Below are 20538 nucleotides of genomic sequence, written 5' to 3'. Positions count from 1 at the left end.
TTTTCTAGTTCCTCCTTCTATTCTGACTCTGTCTCTTCTTACTGGTGCTGTTTTCTCCTTGTTCTCTCTCTCTATCTTTTCTCTCTGGGTTCGATCTCTCCTTATTCTCTCTCGCTGTTACCCTCTGTTCTTTAATATACTTCTGGTTGGCCTTCCTTCCCTTCTTTTCTCTTTCTATATGGTTGCAGTTTTTCTCTGTCTTTTACTGTTTTGTGTCTTGGGTGTGCTCTGTCTCTTGGTCTCTTTATGTAAATCATAATAAATTGGTGCAAATACAGACTTATATGAGTCCTGTTGTCTGTTGTTTCGGGTCCGTTTGCTATATGCTTTTCTGCAAACGTTTATTTTAATGCCCATAGATTTTATTTAAAAAAAACAAAAAAAACTATTAACCTTACTGTCACTTAGACCGTGTTCCGGTCCTCCGTTATATGGGCTTAGTGGTTTAGCCCAAAAATAAGGAGAAAAGGAACTAAAGTAAACTAGCAACAAAACAATATTCCCCCAGCAAAACAACCCATTATTTTTCCTCTCGCCCCGTACCTGGTTAGGCCAGCTTCAATACGTTGCTTCCTCCTGGTTCTCCATCGGAATGTAGCAGTCGGCCGTGGTCATCTCCGTCCCTCTTCCCGTGGTCACCCTGCCTCCTGTGTGCTTCGGGCCATTTAAAGGCTCTGCCAATCCTTCTCTGTCTGCGTCTCCGTGAGGTCCAGAAAACACTTACGGGTCTGCTAAGCCAACACCGGAAGTCCCCCCGAGGCCGGCAAGAGCCAAGGACGTACCCCCGGGGCACCTAGGGGCATCTTCCACTAATGACGCCCGTCACAGTCACTCCCCCTGGACAGTGGCCGTTCAGGCCACAGGTCAGCCGGATACCAGGAAAGGTGATCAGCATTAGCAAGAAAAGAGCCAGGCGAGTGCCGAATCTGAAAGGAAAAGGATTGCAGGGATAAGAACCAACAGAGAACCCGAGCATTAGAGTCCTTATCTTTTGCCAGTCAGGTCAAGGGAGCATGGTCAGTAAACAAGATAAAGGTCCGACCAGCCAAATAATAATGCAAGGATTCGATGGCCCACTTAATCGCCCAGCATTCCTTTTCCAGGGCAAGAGCTTATGGCTCAGGAATACCATAGGGTGGTGGAGCCCTTGTTCATCAGCTTGGGAAAGAACAGCTCCGAGACCGAGGTTCGAGGAATCAGTTTGTACCTGAAAAGGCTGCTGAAAATCAGGACACCTTAACACAGGATTGATAGTGAGGAGATGTTTCAAGAGCTTGAAGCAGGCTTTCTCTATCTCAGACAGATGAGTAATTTGGTTTGGTTTGGTTTGTTTTTCGCTAACAGGGAGGTTAGGGGAGCTGCAATTTCGGAAAAATGAGGGATGAACCTTCGGCAGTATCCAACCATCCCCAAGAAGGCCCTGACATCCTTTTTTTCTGGGGAATGGAATCTTAGTGATGGCCTGCACTTTTTCCAGCTGGGGTTTAACTGTTTGCCGTAAGGCATGCATCTCTAAGGGCAGATAAGACTTGGTTAAGTGGGATATGTGCTCTTTCCATGTTTCACTATAGATGATGATCTCCTCGACGTACCCCGCAACAGCCACATCTCCGCACACCTGAGACACCTGCATTGGCTCCCAGTCAGCAAAAGGATCACCTTCCGTCTTCTCACCCACGCACACAAAGCCCTCCACAACAAGGGACCGGAATACCTCAACAGACGCCTCAGCTTCTACGTCCCCACCCGCCCCCTCCGCTCCGCTGGCCTCGCACTTGCTGCCGTCCCTCGCACCCGCCGCTCCACGGCGGGTGGGAGATCTTTCTCCTTCCTGGCGGCCAAGACCTGGAACTCCCTCCCCACCAGCCTCAGGACCACCCAGGACCACTCCGCTTTCCGGAGACTCCTAAAGACTTGGCTGTTCGAGCAGCGATAACCCCCCCTTTCCCCCCTAGCGCCTTGAGACCCGCACGGGTGAGTAGCGCGCTTTATAAATGTTAATGATTTGATTTGATTTGATTCATCTAAGTAAGCTGCTGCATACTTTTAAAAGGGTCGAAGTACCAGATCTATCAAGCATTGGAAGGTTGCTGGTGCGCCATGGAGACTGAAAGGAAGGACTTTAAAGTGTTAAAGACCTGAGAGGTGGAAAACGCCGTCTTTTCTTTGTCTTCTTTCTTTAAGGGTATTTGCCAGTACCCTTTTGTAAGCTCCAGTGTAGTCATATACTTGGCTTTCCCTAGACGTTCTCACAAATCATTGATTCTGGGCATTAGGTAAGTGTTGAAGTAGGAAAGAGCATTTCTTGGCGAAAGTCCATGCAGAACCTAATCGTACCATCTGGTTTTGGCACTAGTACAATGGGAGAGCACCAGGGACTGGAGGATCGCTCAATGATACCTGCCTGCAACATCTCTTCTACTTCTTGTTCTACTACTTTCCGTCTTGCCTCAGGTATCCAATATGGTCTTTGTCTAGCTATTTTATCCCCTATTGTTCATATGTGGTGATACATTAAATGGGTCTTCCCTGGAATTTTTGAAAAAACATCTGAGTTGTTAGCTACTAACTTTGTTAAATGTGACCTCTGCAGAAGGGAGGGTTATGTACCAAATTGGGGTCTTCCTTTTGTTTTTTCTCTCTCCCATTGGGAATTTCTAACTTATAGGTAGCAGCCGTGACTTGTTCCAGTACTGAATAGGGACCTTGCCACTGGGCTACTAGCTTATTCTCTGTGCTTGGTAATAATACCAGGACCACCTGCCCTACATCTAGGGTTCTGGGTCAACAGGTTTTATCAAAACACCTCTTTGAGTGTCTTGTGTGTTTTTTAGACATGTGTGAGCATCTTCCCATACTTCGTGTAGTGTTTCTTTTAATTCTTTCGCATAACTGAGCACATCCTTGCTTTCTACATCTACCTCTTCCCACTGCTCCACAAGCATGTTGAGTAAGCTGCGTGGTTGACATCCAAAGACGAGCTCAAATGGTCTATGCCCTGTAGACAACTGGATATGGGTAAGGAGGGCATAGAGAACCAAGGGCAATATTTTCTCCCAGTTCTTCCCTGACTCATTCATTGCTTTCCATAGGAGGTTTTTAATCGTTTATTTGTACCGCCCTACTAAACCATCAGTCTGGGGATGATATACGGATGTTTGGATCTGCTGGATTCCTAATATCTGACAAATTTCTGCCAATAAGCGGGACATAAAAGGAGTCCCTTGATCTGTCAATATTTCTTTTAGAAAACCCACTCTAGAGAAGAATTCTATCATAGCCTGGGCTGTCGTTTTGGTGGTCATGCTAGCAATGGGAATAGCCTCAGGATAACGGGTGGCGTAATCAACCAAAACAAGTAGGTATTGATGGCTTTTTACTGAGGGGGTTAAGGGACCTACTAGGTCAATACCAACTTGTGTAAACGGTACCTCGATAATCAGCAAAGGTTGGAGGGGTCCTTATAATCGTTAGATAGATTAATGAGTTGGCATTGGGGACAGGCCTGGCAATGTTTCCTAATATCCTCATATATCCCGGACCAATAGAATCTTTTTGTTATAGATTCTTCTGTTTTTTCTCTCCCTAGATGTCCCTCACTGTTATCCCCGTGTGGTAAGTTCAGTACCTGATCCCAAAATGGCTGAGGGACCACTGGAGTTCGGACACTGTCCATATAGCAAGTAGTTTTTAAGTTGGAATGTAGGACCTACCAACTGGTTTTCGGGAGTTAGGGCTAAGTTCCAGGCGTGTCTCAAGGTTGAGTCTTCTTTTTGAGATAGTCGAAACTGACTGGCCACGGATAGGATGGAATTTGGGGATTCAGCAGGAGAAGATGTCATAGTGTATCGTTTACTATTCTCTTTTTTTGTGATTTCGTGAGCTTTTCTCTGGGCTGAGTCTCTTCTATTCCATCTGATGCGAAGGGTGCTTCTTTCTACTAGTTCTCTATGGGGTTCTGTTGCTTGAGGCTTTCTAAAGCTGTGGGAAGGCTACATAATCTGTCCCAATGGTCAGATCTTTTCCTAAATCGGGTATTACCCCTACAGTGAGGTGCTCCTCTTGACCTCTCCAGTTAATAATTACATTAGCTACTGGATACAGCTTTTGATCTCCATGGACGCAAGTTATTAAGACATTCCCTCATTTTTCCCACTGTTCAGGTTGGACGTAGGTTCTGTTGATTACACTCTGATTACATCCTGAATCCACGAGTATGTTGCTTCTTTCATTATTAACTCTTATGGGTATAGTATATTTTGCTTTTCCTGAGCCAGCCCATAGGACTCGTCCCTGTGCTAGGCCTATTTCCATCGGCTCTTCTGGTTCTTTCTTAAGGGGGCAGTGTCTGGCTATTTGGCCCCACTCAGCACAATGAAAGCATTGTGGTCCCGAATTAAAGTCTCTCGGTGGGCCACGGGGACCACTAGGTTTTTCTAGGTTAAGGCTTGGGTTGGATTTTACAAACAATGGTTTAGGGTTGGAACCCTTGCTGGTGGGAGGCGTAAGTCTGGTGGGAGTACTCCTGAATTCTGGGGCTCGATGAAAAGCACATGCTAACTCAACAGCAGTTGTGTTAGTGAGATTTGGATGCTGTTGAATCCAGTTTCTAGTGGACGGAGGAAGTGCTTCTAAATACTGTTCTAACACTACTGTATCAAACATATAGGCGGTCATTACAACATTGGCGGTAAAAGCCGCTTACCGCCACGCAGAAGACCGCCAACACACCGCCGCGGCCGCGGAAATCCGCCACACCTATTATGACCCACAGCACCGAATTGGCCAAAATTCAGACACCCACACAAGTCCGCCACACCAAAGGTCAGTGATAAACTGGCGAAAACAAATCCTCCACCGTCACGCCAACAAAAATACACCCACACTATCACGACACACTAATCCACGCGGCGGTCTTTCAACCGCGGTATTCCATTGGCGGTTCACACCGCCGTGCTCAAAATACACACACATCTACAAAACACAGCCACATTGGACAATTCAAAATACACACACCTGATACACATACACACACCACTGCCACACACACCCAATACAATATCAAACATACACCCACATCACCCACAAACCCTTACGACCAGAATTGCGACAGAAGGCCAGAGAAAAACACCACCATCAACAAACTAGCATGCACAGGCACTCAACACCATCACTCACACAACATCCACGCACCTCACACAACACACACAAACACATCCCCTCACACATCACAGCACAACACATACCACCTCACACATAACCCACACCACCCCATGGCACGGCAAAGACACCCCAGGTTCTCTGAGGAGGAGCTCAGGGTCATGGTGGAGGAAATTATCCGGGTAGAGCCACAGCTATTCGGATCACAGATGCAGCACACCTCCAAAGCTAGGAAGATGAAGCTATGGCAAAGAATAGTGGACAGGGTCAACGCAGTGGGACAGCACCCAAGAAATAGGGAGGACATCAGGAAGAGGTGGAATGACCTACAGGGGAAGGTGCGTTCCGTGGTCTCAAGACACCACATCGCGGTTCAGCGGACTGGCGGTGGACCCCCACCTCCTCCCCCACAACTAACAACATGGGAGGAGCAAGTCTTGGCGATTCTGCATCCTGAGGGCCTCGCAGGAGTAGATGGAGGATTGGACTTTGGTAAGTCAATTCTTAACTATTACATCCCCCACCCTACTTGCATGCTATCACATACCCCCACCCTCACCCCCACCCCCATCACTCCAACTCCTCAGAAATGTCCCAACATCACAAACCACACATCCTAACACCAAGCCCTGCATGCAACAACAAAGCATGGACACCCATCACCAAAGCATGGCCACTGCACATACCCATACACCCCCCAAACCACCATCACACAAGGTCCCACACAGGAATGCAAGCACTGGGGTACATGGTCACCCACCTATTGCACACCATAGCACACACAGATGTAATAAACATCCTTTTATACCCCTGCAGGACACCTACCCAACGTCACCGGACAGGATGGTCCACAAATGTCCACACCACCAACAGAAGAGGCCCACAGTGATGACAGCAGCTCTGTCCAACTGGATCTAGATCACCAGCCCGGCCCATCGGGGACCTCGGGACAGTCGGTTCCACTCACACAGTCACAGGCCACCACAGAGCTTCCCCTCCCTCTGGAAACACCATCACAGCACCCACCCAGTGGGCCCATACCTCTGTCCCCAGGACACGTCAACCAGCAGTGTGTCCACCACTACAGGGAACCCAGGCTAACCCACCACCCCAACAACAACAGGGACCTGGGGGCAGTGGGCACACGGTCCAGGGGATGGAGGCCCAGGAACACAGGGGAACTGGGAGGGCTGCTGTGCGACAGGGGGAGGACAGACCAAGGGAACCCACTCTCCACAAGGCCCTCTCTTCCATCATGGGAGCCTACCACCACTCCCAGGAGACAATGGCAACGGTACTGGCCAAGTTTCAGGAGACCCAGCGCCTGCAGGAGGTACAGTATTTGGGCTTCAGGGAGGAACTCAAAACCATCAATTCCACCGTGGGCACCATCGTAGGGGTGCTGAAGGAAGTACTCAACACCAGGAGGGACACTGTGGCACAACAAGGGGCCCCTGACACTAGCATGGACGATGAACTACCCACCACCTCCGCCAGCGTTAGTGGACAGGACGCCGCACCACAGGACCACCACACCAGCACCCCACCCCCTGCAGAGGGAGAACCACCCCGCAAACGGTCCCTGAGATCCAGGACAAAGACAGAGAACGATGCCAAGACCCCCGCCAAGAAATGAGACCACCCTGAATGTCATCCTAAGTCCCACTTTGTCACCCTGTCCATCCTCAAACTGCCCCAGCTCCACTTCCTATGCCCATTTGGGCTATGCACCTGTGAGACTAATATACCGGACTCTGCCATGGACATTCCTCCACAATCCCCCCTCACCATTTGACAACCCCCTCCAATATTGAGCACTTAAATAAACACCCTTAAAGCACAAAACAATCTGGAGTCAGTCTGCGATTTCAAAATAGTGTATTAGCAATTCCAATTCCATGAGGAAACAAAGCAGATGTCACACAGTGGGACCCACATCTGTGAAATCGTAAGGGAAAGTGACAACTCAGTGACCATACACCGGGTGAAAACGACAGACAGGAGAGAGGTAGTACTGTTAAAGTACATGTAGTAGGCAGGTCTGTACTCTTACCTGTGTCTCACTGGAAATATTGCAGGATCACCGAGTTCCTGTTGTCCATGTCCTCTTCTTCTGATTCCTCGTCTTCACTGTCCACAGGCTCCACAGCTGCAACAACACCGCCATCTGGACCATCCTCCTGCAGAAAAGGCACCTGTCGTTGCAAAGCTAAGTTGTGAAGCATACAGCAGGCCACGATAATCTGGCACACCTTCTTTGGTGAGTAGAATAGGGATCCACCTGTCATATGGAGGCACCTGAACCTGGCCTTCAGGAGGCCGAAGGTCCGCTTGATTATCCGCCGTGTTCGCCCATGGGCCTCATTGTAGCGTTCCTCTGCCCTTGTCCTGGGATTCCTCACTGGGGTCAGTAGCTACGACAGCTTCGGGTAACCAGAGTCACCTCCAAATGGCGAGGGACAACTGTTAGACACACACTAACCTGTAGGGATATCCCCAGACCCAGACAACCATTCCCACTGTCTTGCTTCCAGGTGCTCACTTAATAGCCACACACGGTGCCTCTGGAGTTGACCCATCACATAAGGGATGCTGCTATTCCGCAGGATGTAGGCGTCATGCACTGAGCCAGGGAACTTGGCATTCACATGGGAGATGTACTGGTCTGCCAAACACACCATCTGCACATTCATCGAATGATAACTCTTCCGGTTTCTGTACACCTGTTCACTCCTGCGGGGGGGACCAAATCCCCATGTGTCCCATCAATGGCACCTATGATGTTGGGGATATGTCCCAGGGCATAGAAATCACCTTTCACTGTAGGCAAATCCTCCACCTGAGGGAAAACGATGTAGCTCAGCATGTGTTTCAGCAGGGCAGACAACACTCTGGACAACACGTTGGAAAGCATAGGCTGGGACATCCCTGATGCTATGGCCACTGTTGTTTGAAATGACCCACTTGCAAGGAAATGGAGTACTGACAGCACCTACACTTGAGGGGGGATTCCTGTGGGATGGCGGATAGCTGACATCAGGTCTGGCTCCAGCTGGGTGTACAGTTCCTGGATTGTGGCACGGTCAAGCCTGTAGGTGATGATCACATGTCTTTCCTCCATTGTCGACAGGTCCACCAGCAGTCTGTACACCGGAGGATGCCGCCATCTCCTCACATGTCCCAGCAGACGGTGCCTATGAAGGACAACAGCGAGCACAGAGTCAATCAACTCAGAGGTAGGTACCCACAGCTTACACAGAACATGATTCATAATCCGAAAAGTGGCCTGTATGTGTGTTGAGGGTAGGCCTAGGTATGTGTGACGCAGTTAAAAATTAAGCCATTTGGGCCCCTGAAATGGCGGCTGCCTGACCTCTAAAGTGGGACAATGGGATGTGAGGTAACTGCGCTGGCGTTGTACACCGTCGTGGTAGGCGGTCGAAGACCGCGGCGCAATTCTGCATTGGTTAACATTGGAACCTATGGGTCCCAAGAGCCAATGACAATGTACGCAGGCGGTGACGGTACGCACCGCCGCGGACGTGACCGCCATTTTCTATCTGTTCAATTACTCGATACCTGATCTTCGACAGGAGAGGACATACACTGCAAGTGCTGCTGTGACCTCGGTCTGGAAGAGACAATGGCTCGAGTGTCTGGGGAAAGGGCCCCTGCCTTCACAACGGAGGAGTTGGGGAAACTCGTGGATGGGGTCCTCCCCCAGTACCCTCTACTCTACAGTCCTCCAGACAAACAGGTAAGTGCACTGGGAGCATGCTGTATGGGCTATGCCTGTGTAGAGTGGGGTGGATGAAAGATGGGGGGGGGGAGATTGAGGCGTGCACGAAACGACAATGAATGCATGTGCCACATGGCAAGGGTAGGGATGGGGGCCAAAGACTGTGACGGTGCAGTTGGTAATAAAATGTATCTTCCCCCTGTACAATTCATGTAGGTCACGCCCACCAGAAAAAATATATTTGGCGTGCCATCGCCAAGGACGTCCGGACCCTGGGGGTCTACCACAGACGGAGCACCTATTGCTGGAAAAGATGGGAGGACATTCGCCGTTGGAGCAAGAAGATGGCAGAGGCTCAGCTGGGGATGGCCTCCCAACGTGGGAGGGGTGCCCGTCGCTCCATGACCCCCCTGATGTTCAGGATCCTGGCGGTGGCGTACCCGGAGTTGGATGGGCGCTTGGGGGCATCACAGCAGCCACAAGGGGGTGAGTACACTCTCATCCTGCTTATTTTGAGCGCAGTGGAGGTGTCTGGGTGGGGGAGGTGGGCTGTGGGTTTCCCTAGGCCAGGGCGAGTTTAGTAGGCAAGGTCCCTCCGTAAGGCAGGCCATGTGGCACCCCACCCCACCTCTGTAGAGTGCCAAGTACACCTAGTCATGCCCCTGTGTCATCCATGTGTGCAGATGTCGTCCATAGCCTTGTTGGCCATGTCCCAGGGATTGAACAGTGGAGGCCAAGAGCGTGGCGTAGAGAAGGGGGCTTCTGTGTCTGTCGTGTCCGCCAACGGTAGCGGTAATGCATGCACTCAACATGTTTTTCTTCTGTCCTCCTCCCCCCTTTTTGTGGTCTCCCTGTTCTTGTGGGCATTAGCATCATCAGGCGGAGGAGCAGTGGCACCGGAGCAGGAGGGAGCTGCATCCCACATGGCCCTGGAGGGCGACAATACAGAGTCGGATTTCACCAGTGGGACGGAGGGCGAGGGGAGCTCCACGGCGGGGACAGGAGCTGACACCAGTGACACGGACTCGTCCTCTGATGGGAGCTCCCTTGTGGTGGCAGCAACATCTGTGCCCCTCCCGCATCTACAGGTACAGCCGCCAGCCCCCCTACCAGCACCGCCCTCCAGGCAGCCCCTCAGCCTTTGCCCCGTGCCCGCTCACCCAGGAGGGTGGGCATCACCTTCGCCCCAGGCACCTCAGGCCCTGCCCCAGTCACCCCTGCTGCCCTCAGTGAGGAGGACATTGAACTCCTCAGGTCCCTCATTGTTGGGCAGTCTACCATTTTGAATGCCATCCAGGGTGTAGAAAGGCAGTTGCAACAAACAAATGCATTGCATTCCTGGAGGGCATTCCTTCTGGTCAGGTGGCCCTTCAGCAAGCTTTTCAGACTCTGGCCTCAGCACTGATGGCAGCCATTGTCCCTGTGTCTAGCCTCCCCCCTCCAACTTCCTCCACCCAGACCCAATCCCCTCTACCTCAGCCTATCCCAAGCACACCTTCAGACCAGCATGCACACATGTCAACACACAAGGGAAGCTCAGGCAAACATAAGCACCACACATCCCATAGGCACTCACGCAAGCATCACACACATGCAGACACACCAACATCCACTGCCTCCACTGTGTCCCCCTCCTCCTCGTCTACCTCCTCCCTCCCTGTCTCGTCTACACTCACACCTGCATGCACTACATCTACAGCCACTACTGCCATCACCAGCACACACACCACCACACCCCACTCACATGCAGTCACCACCCCCACTACCATTCACACGTCCCCTGTGTCCTCTCCCAGTGTGTCTGTGACGCCACCTCCCAAGATACACAAATGCAGGCACACACCCACTCAACAGCCATCCACCTCACGACAGCCTACAGCGCATGCACCTTCACCCAAAGTCACCAAACGTACACCTCCTACAACCACAACCTCTTCCTCCACTCCCAAACCCCCTCCAGCTACCCGTCCTAGTGTCTCCAAAAAGCTTTTCCTGTCCAACCATGACCTCTTCCCCACACCTCCCCCACCCCGTCCGTCTCCTAGGGCCCGACTCTCCAGGTCCCAACATAGCACCTCAGCCACAACATCTCCGGGACCAGTGGTGCCTGTAGTCACCAGAATCTGGAGTGCACCGGCCACCAGGGCAGCCAGTGTGGCACGGAGCCACAGCACGGACAGTCCCCCACCTGTCAAGCATCAAAAGTTGGCCAATGCCCGGCAGGAGAGGGGGAAGACTCCAGCCACCAAAGCCACTCCCAGGGGTACAGGTGGGAGTGTGGAGTCAGCTGCGACACCTTCCAAGGTGGGGAAGGGCCACAAGAAACCCGGCAAGTCTGGGAATACTCAAGGGATTGGTTACAGATACCCCAGCATTTACATACCGTAGAGGTAAGACCCTCAAGAATATGCTGTGTCCCAGTTATCGCATCACTCATCAACAGGAAAATTGGCTTACCAGTCGCCACAAAGGGTTCCACAAATGTGGACACTGTGGACTGTGTAGATGGGCTAGATCGGTTGTATCTACGTTTCAGAGCCTTGCAGGTGATCAATTTTCAATGAAGTATAATCTCACATGCAACAGTAAATTTGTCATCTACATGATTATATGTAAGTGTGGACTCTACTATGTAGGCAGTACGATCAGATCTCTCAAGATCAGAGCAAGTCAACATTATAGGGCTTTGAGAAATAATGATGATAGATACCCTATAGTTATTCACATGGGACAATGCACAACACAAGGCCAAATGAAAGTTTTTTAATTTTTTGGCTCTGATCAGGTAGCCAGGAACCCCAGAGGGGGGAACAGAGAACTGGCTCTGAGGAAGCGGGAATGCTATTGGATCCTTAAACTTAAAGCAGTTGAGGAAGGACTCAATACGAATTTTGAGATGGAATATTACTTGGGTGAATAATCTAGCATTGGTATGATTCAGAGATCACCTTCGGTTATATGTAATGACTTCTCACAACTCACCATTGGTTATCTGTCTTATTGTTTTGTGAATGTTATGAATTGGTGAATTTGTCAGTCTAATCAATCTCAATTCTTAATGTACTTTCTCTAATATTCTCAATATGTACATCAGTATGTCAATCGTTGATAATGTACAATGTAGTCAATGTTTACACATTGAAAATAATGGTACGGCATGGACGATATGTGACTCATGATACACGGGTTTTAATATGTATATTTAGTATTATTACACAATACTGCCATTTCAATTCATATATCCATTACTTATTTTCTTCTTTGGGAATTGCAATAGTCATTGTCTCCCTTTTAGCTCGCTCAATCTTGTGGTATTACGCATCTCTCGGGACAACCATGCGTTGACATGAGTTTATTCACCATAGCATCTACTTAACTTCCTTTTGTATGTTGTTATTTTTATATAAGTTCCAAAGCCATAATTTGGGTCATTTTACACATGGCACCCTAAGGCTGTAATCTGGGATTTCTTCCATTATATACTTGTCTCATTGTTTGCTCAACATTCTGTGAATTACTTATATACCTATTATGGAGCACGAGCTGCAGCTCCGGTATTGTTGCTCGACTTTGATGATCCATACTCGCTGCCGTCCCTCGCATCCGCCGCTCCACGGCGGGTGGGAGGTCTTTCTCCTTCCTGGCAGCCAAGACCTGGAACTCCCTCCACACCAGCCTCAGGACCACCCAGGACCACTCCGCTTTCCGGAGACTCCTAAAAACCTGGCTTTTCGAGCAGCAGTAACCCCCCCCCCTTTCCCCTAGCGCCTTGAGACCCGCACGGGTGAGTAGCGCGCTGTATAAATGTTAATGATTTGATTTGATGATTTGATACTTATTCATCACGTTACTTTAACCAACCATCGGGTACTGCTATTTAATTTATTGTATTTAATTTAGTTTATATATTTTATTTATTTAAATTTGACCAATTATAGCTCCAGATCAGTACTCTCGTAGGGGTTATACTTTATGATTACTTTCCTGTAGTCTCTTGTTTAACCTTATTTTGTTTATACTTCTCGAGCACTTATGGTACGCGTCCAATTTAGCTGGTTGTCGGTTATAATTGCCGAATATGGGAACGGACGTTTCACTCTAGAATGATTGTTTCTCCTTTAAGATGGCGCCCTCGCTGGGGATTGCTTCAGTCCTCTTTTTACTTTTATCACATGAATGATCTGTTTAACAGAGTATAAAGGTAGGACTTCATGGTTACCGGCGTTCCTAATATTTTTCGAAGCGACGCCACGAAACGGAAGGACTCTTTTCCTTTTTATTTTCTGCACGTAGGTGAGTGGGGAGAGTCAGGTTGTTTCTTCCAGCATTTGTGGGGATACTTGTGTTTGGAATAAAGGGCTCATGGATAGACTTAACAAACCGCTTCTACGGTTTATTCTTATTACAGATAAATGTGTCCACACACCGATTAGGGCACCTGCGTGAACACTTGGACTGATTCTTTGGGGTACGTGTTTAAAACTATTGTATATTATTATCCTTTAGGTCCACTAGTACATATATTTGGTACGTGGTGTTTGGTTTATGAGTAGTATTGTTGAGATTGAGTTGCATCACCTTATATTCTTATTCCTAGATGGAATTAATGTTGGATTCTCAGGAGAGGGATATAACCATTTATGAAATTGCGCTGCTTGCTTATTTGATAGAAAAGTATGTAGGATGTTATCTTAGGTGTTTACAGGGATATTACAATTCACTTTAGGGTATTGACATCTCTCTTCGTATTACAGTTCAAATATTAAACAGCTGCTTTTCTGACTAACTAGGACATTTCCCACATTTCTGATTTTCATTTTGGCTCATACATGCGGGTGTCATGACTTACATAACGCTCTATGCCCTCACATGAGATTTTTACTCGATCTTTCAATATAATGACTAAATAACAGTTCTATATTTTTGGATGTCATCTCTAAAGCAGCATATATACCAGTGGCTCCAAGTCTCATCATAATTCTAGACTGCTCTACTGTTGTCTCTTACAATTTTAAAATTTTAAATTGTAAATTTTGAAAAATATTTTTTTTATTTTCTAATTTCTCACAAATTGTCACATATATAATTAGGGTTTGGCACAAAAGTCATGTGGTTTGGAATATGGGATATCCTTTGTGAAGGAACAATATTGTAAATATTGACTTTAATATTGGTCATAACTTGAATCTTTACAGCCCTGATGAAGTCCTTTGGGAGCAACTCTCTCACAGGACGAAACACGTGTTGGCTGTTGTTGTAAAGTACATTATACTTCAAGAATAAATTAACAACTTTGCCCCTTATTCTGGTCGGATGTATGATTGATTATCGCGAATAAGGCATCAGGACGAAAACGTATGAACGCTGAGCTTTCAACTCACAAGTGCCTTGACATCTGTTTGTTGTTACTTTGTTTCTAGTAGAAACCTGGGAGGTGTGGGGGGTTCCTCCTGTCAAGAGCACTGTGTGTATTTTATGTGATATACTGCTACTTGGTGATTTACTGTGAGCGCTAATTCCTATGATTATCCTCCTTTTCGTTGTTTTCTCTGTATGTTATATATAGGAGGGCTGCTCCAGGCACCGTTATTTTGAAATATGGACCGGGATAAACTAGCGGCAGATTTATTTGACAATCTTGAACGTACAGGGTTTGTACAGAAACCCCTTGCTTCTGGTACTCATCAAGCCACAGCAGGCTTGCGAGACAAATTTATCAGACTTGAGAAACTAAGAAAACAGGAGGTCTCTAAATGGTGGGATGGAGCCACATTAAAACAATATGTAAAACTTAACAGGATTCCCAGGGGACTAAGATCACATATTTTTCCTACATTTGATGATCTGGATCCAGATTTGCTAGATAGCTGGGAACAGGAACTAATTTCAAGCTCTTTAAGACTGATGAATATTCTGATAGAAAATTCAGAGAGGAAAGTTACCAAACTACAGGCAGAAATAGCCTCTTTAGAGACTGAGATTAAGAACATGAATTTAGAAGAAGTGAAGGCTAAGAACTATAAGATCTTGAGCGAGGTTATCGATCAACATCAGAATGAAATCACAATAAGAAAGACACGCAAGCTTAAACGGGATGAATTAGATTACAGGAACAGGAGAATTTTTACATTTTCTCGTAAATACGATCATCTAATTAGAAAGGGAGAGCGAGTACAAACTCAGGATGTGGGTTCCTCGTCATCTCTTAACAGTGTCTCATCTAACAATAGTGAAGCTAGTGGAATGTCGAACATCTCAAGACAGGAAAGCACAACACAACAAGGCACCTCCTCTTTTTTAGCGGAAGTTCAAAGGATAAGACAGGGACAATGGGAAACAAATCGACGCAAGGTAGACCCTGGAAAACAAGGAGGGGCAGGAGAGGAGGAACACATAGAAGGCAAAAAGGAAATGAAGACCAGGTCATGGAACAAGGAGAAATAGGAGGGATAGACAGCAATGCTATTTCTATTATTAATCTTTCCAACACAGTACTCACAACACAGGAAATCTCACTATTGAGTAGAGGCCTGGGATTCTGCCCAGGGAATTTTGGGGACTTTCAAACAACCAAGATTGATTTTTTCAAATTTATAAGACGTTTGAAACTCAGAAAAGTTTCTGCTCTTCACACTGATAATAGGGATGATACTTTTTTATCTAACAGCAACAGGGATTTTTATCCTCTCTCTATCAAGGATATACAGGATACAGCTGCATTACTGTCTATTACAGATATTGAGCAGGATCCGACCACTATATCTCAGATTCTGAATGATCTTGATATTCCAACCGATACTTCATATAGTGGACTAAGAAATAAATCCATGTGGATACCTACCCTTAGCAGTGGGAATTGCATTGACACATTCTTTAGGTTAGTTTGGTGGGATTTGAACAAGTTGGAATCTAAGAAAGGTTCCCAGTACATAACTCACCATAAGAACTTAAACCATGAGGAACAAGTGTCCCTCAGGCGCTTACAATCAAGTACGGACATTACGATCAAGGAGGCTGACAAAGGAGGAACTATTGTGATCATGAATAGTCATGATTATGAACGGGAGATTTTAGGACAACTAGGGGACAACACTTGTTATGAGAAGATCAGTTTTGATCCCCTCCTGTCACTTTTGAACAGGATTAACACATTTCTGCGGGATAGTTTTGAGCAATCCTTGTCGAGAGAAGATGATTTCATGTATCTCAGAGTCTTCAGGCCCAGAAACCCTTGCATCCATATGTTACCAAAAATACACAAAAACCCTATTTCCACTCCAGGTAGGCCCATTGTTTCAGATATGGGTGGCCCAACGGAGAGACTTTCAGAATACGTAGATATTTTTTTGCATGATGTTGTTGTAAAGGACATTATACTTCAAGAATAAATTAACAACTTTGCCCTTTATCCTGCCTGATAGGCAGCTTGTAATGTTCCAGTAAGAAGAGGTGTGATATATTGTCCCCACTTATCTGCTGGCCAGTTAGCGGAGCTAGCGACCCGTTCAAAGTTAGTGAAAAATGAATTTGGGTCGTCGGTTTCTTGGTACTTTTGCAGCACACTACTGGGAACATTTGGATGTACTTTACTGCTGGAATAGTCAATTTCCTTAGAGCCGTTTCGTGAACCAATTGATTGTTAGCAATGATGGTCGTCTGACTCTTCAACGCTGTCTGAAGGGCTTCTCGTGTTTGTTCCTCCAAAACTAGTTGGAGATGCCTTTGGCCCTCTGCTAACTTCGCAATCATATCAGCCAATGATGGTTTGTCCTCCATTTTCTTTCTTGGTTTAAGGTTTGTGGGTTTACTGGGAAATCCCACTTCTGACACCACTGTAGGAGGGTTCAGAAAATGGAGGGACGCACTAGTATTGTCGGGAATGATTTATTAAAGTAAAGTAAGGTAATAATAGTCTCTTATTCAATTGGCTTTTGGCTTTTGGTGGGTCTTGATTCTTTTATTCTCTTTGCCTTCTTTGCCTTCCTTGTGGATCTTCACGCTTTTCTTCTCTTGTTCTTCTTTCTTTTTCTCCAGGGTCAACTCAGGAGGAGCATGCAAAGAGAAGAAGAACACAGGAAGCTGATAAGTATATCCTTCTATGTTCTCTATTCTTTCCTTTTCTAGTTCCTTCTTCTATTCTTTCTTTGTCTCGTCTTACTGGTGCTGTTCTCTCCTTGTTCTCTCTCTCTATCTTTTCTCTCTGGGTTTGATCTCTCCTTATTGTCTCTCTCGCTGTTACCCTTTGTTCTTTCCTATACTTCTGGTTGGCCTTCCTTTCTTCTTTTCTTTTCTTGTACTATGTGGTTGCAGTTTTTCTCTGTCTTTTACTAGTTTTTTTCTTGGGTGTGGTCTGTCTCTTAGTCTCTTTATTTAAATCACAATAAAATGGTGCAAATTCAGACTTATATGAGTCCTGTTGTCTGTTGTTTCGGGTCAATTTGCTATATGCTTTTCTGCAAACGTTTATTTTAATGCCCACAGATTTGATCAAAAAACAAAAAAAAAAAACAATAACCTTACTGTCACTCAGACCGTGTTCTGGTCCTCCGTTATGTGGGCTTAGTGGTTTAGCGCAAAAGTAAGGAGAAAAGGAACTAAAATAAACTAGCAACAAAACAATATTCTCCCAGCAAAACAACCCGTTCTTTTCCCTCTCGCCCCGTAACTGATTAGGCCACGCTCTCCATGGCCAGCTTCAATACGTTGCTTCCTCCTGGTCCCCCTTCCGAATGTAGCAGTCGGCTGTGGTCATTTCTGTCGGTGTTGCCGTCGTCAGGCTCCGGGGTGTTCCCTCTTCCCGTGGTCGCCCTGCCTCCAGTGTGCTTCGAGTCTTTTAAAGGCCCCGCCGATCCTTTTCTGTCCGCGTCTCCGTGAGGTCCGGAGAACACTTCCGTCCCCACGGGGCTGGCAAGAGCCAAGGACATACCCCCGGGGCACCCAGGGGCGTCTTCCCCCGAGGATGCCCCGTCACATACGGTTTGGCCAGATCTCTGGGATTACGATTAATTGGTCTAAGTCAGTCCTTTTCCTCCTGTCATCTGCAACGGTACACCCCCTTAGTTGGGCTGACGGACCTGTACATTATCTGGGCATATAGCTTAGCAAAGAGGTGGACGAGTTATGGTCGGTCAACTATGGCAAGGCCATTATGTGGCTGGAAGACTAAGTGGTGATCTGGCTCTCTCTTCCGCTTTCGCTGACGGGCCGCATAGCCATAGCCAAGATGGTAATTTTGCACAAATTCCTTTATCTATTCATTAACATATCTCTCGTCTTCACGTCCCGCTTCTTGAAAAGGCTTAGGTCTTTACTCATAGCTCTGGTCTGGGCTGGTGGACAGCCCAGAATCACATGGGAAATGCTGACGCTACCATTTGAGCTGGACGATGTGTGGCGATATTGCTGTGAGACCTCTCCCCCAATTACAGATTGCTCCTAATACATTTTTAATTCCTGCACCTCTTGTTCTATAAGGAAACTAAGGAGAATCGACTAAGGGGAGTGGGTGTGTTTTGCATTCACTAATGACCAAGCTGAAAACAACCTCTGGAATGCACTTCTTAGTTTAAAGAAGACATTTATTATTACTTCACCACGAGGTTCCTGAGAGAGGAGATTAGTAGGTTGGAGGCACACGTTTAGAAAATAGTCACAGCAATGAAAGGAAAATATATTAAAGTGATTCTCAATTGCAATGTACACAGCAAATATATGTGATTATATCATAGCATAACTGTGAAAGCAAAGAATAAAAGTCAAAATTCATCACCGTAGGGCCTATCACTGCTCGTCATCTTTCTCATGCCTGCAAATTGATGACTCCTGTTCAACTGCGAGAAAGAGATTTTCCACCCGTACGGGACAGGTCAGGCAGCTGACATCCATTCCTGACTGAAGTCTCGGACAATTCCCCCTCGCTGCTGCCCAGGGACACGTTTATAATGAAAAAGCCTGCTAACAGGCCCTTCCCTCTAATAGTCAAAACATGCTGGCTACTGTAGGTCAGAGTTGGAAAAAAACAAGCGTCGAAGGTTGGACAAGTCCTCAAGGATTGTTTTTCCCAAGGCTGCACTAGAGAAAAACACAAAATATGTACTTCCTTATCATGCTAGGGTTCGGTGAGAGAAAATACGATAAACACAGCTTGGTGTACCATGTGGAAAAACTCAGCTCATCTGCAATGTCTCAAATGCAATGTCTAATGCCACGATAACGCCAATAGGCAGCTAAACTGAATACACACTCGACACGCATGCAGATACCACCAACACACATACCCGCACACAAACGAACAAACATGCCAACAGACACACACACAGTCATACAGGCACACCCAAATTCAGACATACATGCACACATCCATACTGACATACCTACAGGCAGACACGCACACATTCCCAAACACACTACACCCCGCATGCATACACACACTCACACACCCCCATGCATGCACACAACACACAACACCCCTCACCCCCCTCCCCTAACAGACGATCAATTTACCTGGTCCGTTGATCCTCCGGGAGGGGACGGGATACATGGGGGCTGCTCTGCCACCAGCACCCCGTCAACAGAACACCGCCACACCGAATCACGTTACGGTGTTCTGTTGGCGGGCGGTGGAGGTGGAGCAACCTCCATTTCCCCGGCGACCGCCAGTATGGCTGCTGGCGGCTCTCCGTCCGGAAAAGGACGGAGGGCTGCCAGCAGTCATAATTCGCCGAGCGGAAAACTGCCACCACTGGCGGTCTTCAGCACGGCGGTCCCTCAGCGATCTTGTGAAAAGACTGACGAGGTTAAAATGACCCCCTTAATGTCATAACAGGGCGTCAGGTCGGATGCTAGATGTGAAAGCTGCTTAGCTCAGGAGGCAGACTTTCTGTACTTGGCATGGAACTGCCGGGCACTGCACAGCTACTGGACAGAGATGCTGGGGGGGGTTGGGGAGATGGTCATGCTCGAAATGCCGTGATCCACCAAGATTGCCATCATGGAATATGTCAAAGAGGTACCTCCTGATCACAGGACACTGGTGGGGTTGCTTTTGGTGCTGGCCAAGCACAGGGTGGCAATGTGCGGGGAAAGAGACAGATACCCCAATGCAGGGAGTGGCTGAGTGATGCTGCGCACTGCCAGGAACAATTAATAGCCTATTGGGAATTGATGCCGGTAAACTCCCGGCCACGAGACATATGGGCCCCCTACGATCTTTCCATAGGTCCAGGCTGTGATGATGTACACGCCCGCTAACGCATAGTACCTGCTATGAGATAGATGACGCCCCCTTCTGGGGTGGCAAGATACCACTATTCCTCTTCAAGTGAGATGTTATTGCTGCACGGACCCCCACCCCTCTTTCCCTCTCTCCCCTCCTTTTCCCTCTATCTCTGTTTTACCCTTTCTCTTTTGATGTTTACTGCCACTGACGTCATCTCATAAGACTGAGCCATTTAACCCAATTGTTTGATGTGTTGACCAAATGACCCCACCTTGTGGGGATAGGTAGCTTGGAAAATAAAAGATGTTTTTTTTTGGCTAAAAGCTGTTTGTACTGCATTGGCACGAGGCGCACCGATTATTTTTTGCTAACTGTGTCTTTTGACTGTCATGACGGTGAATGTTCTGAGTTGTTGTACTGT

This window comes from Pleurodeles waltl, chromosome 9 (genome assembly GCF_031143425.1).
Source record: "Pleurodeles waltl isolate 20211129_DDA chromosome 9, aPleWal1.hap1.20221129, whole genome shotgun sequence".
NCBI lineage: Eukaryota > Metazoa > Chordata > Amphibia > Caudata > Salamandridae > Pleurodeles > Pleurodeles waltl.
Note: the sequence above shows the minus strand (reverse complement) of the source record.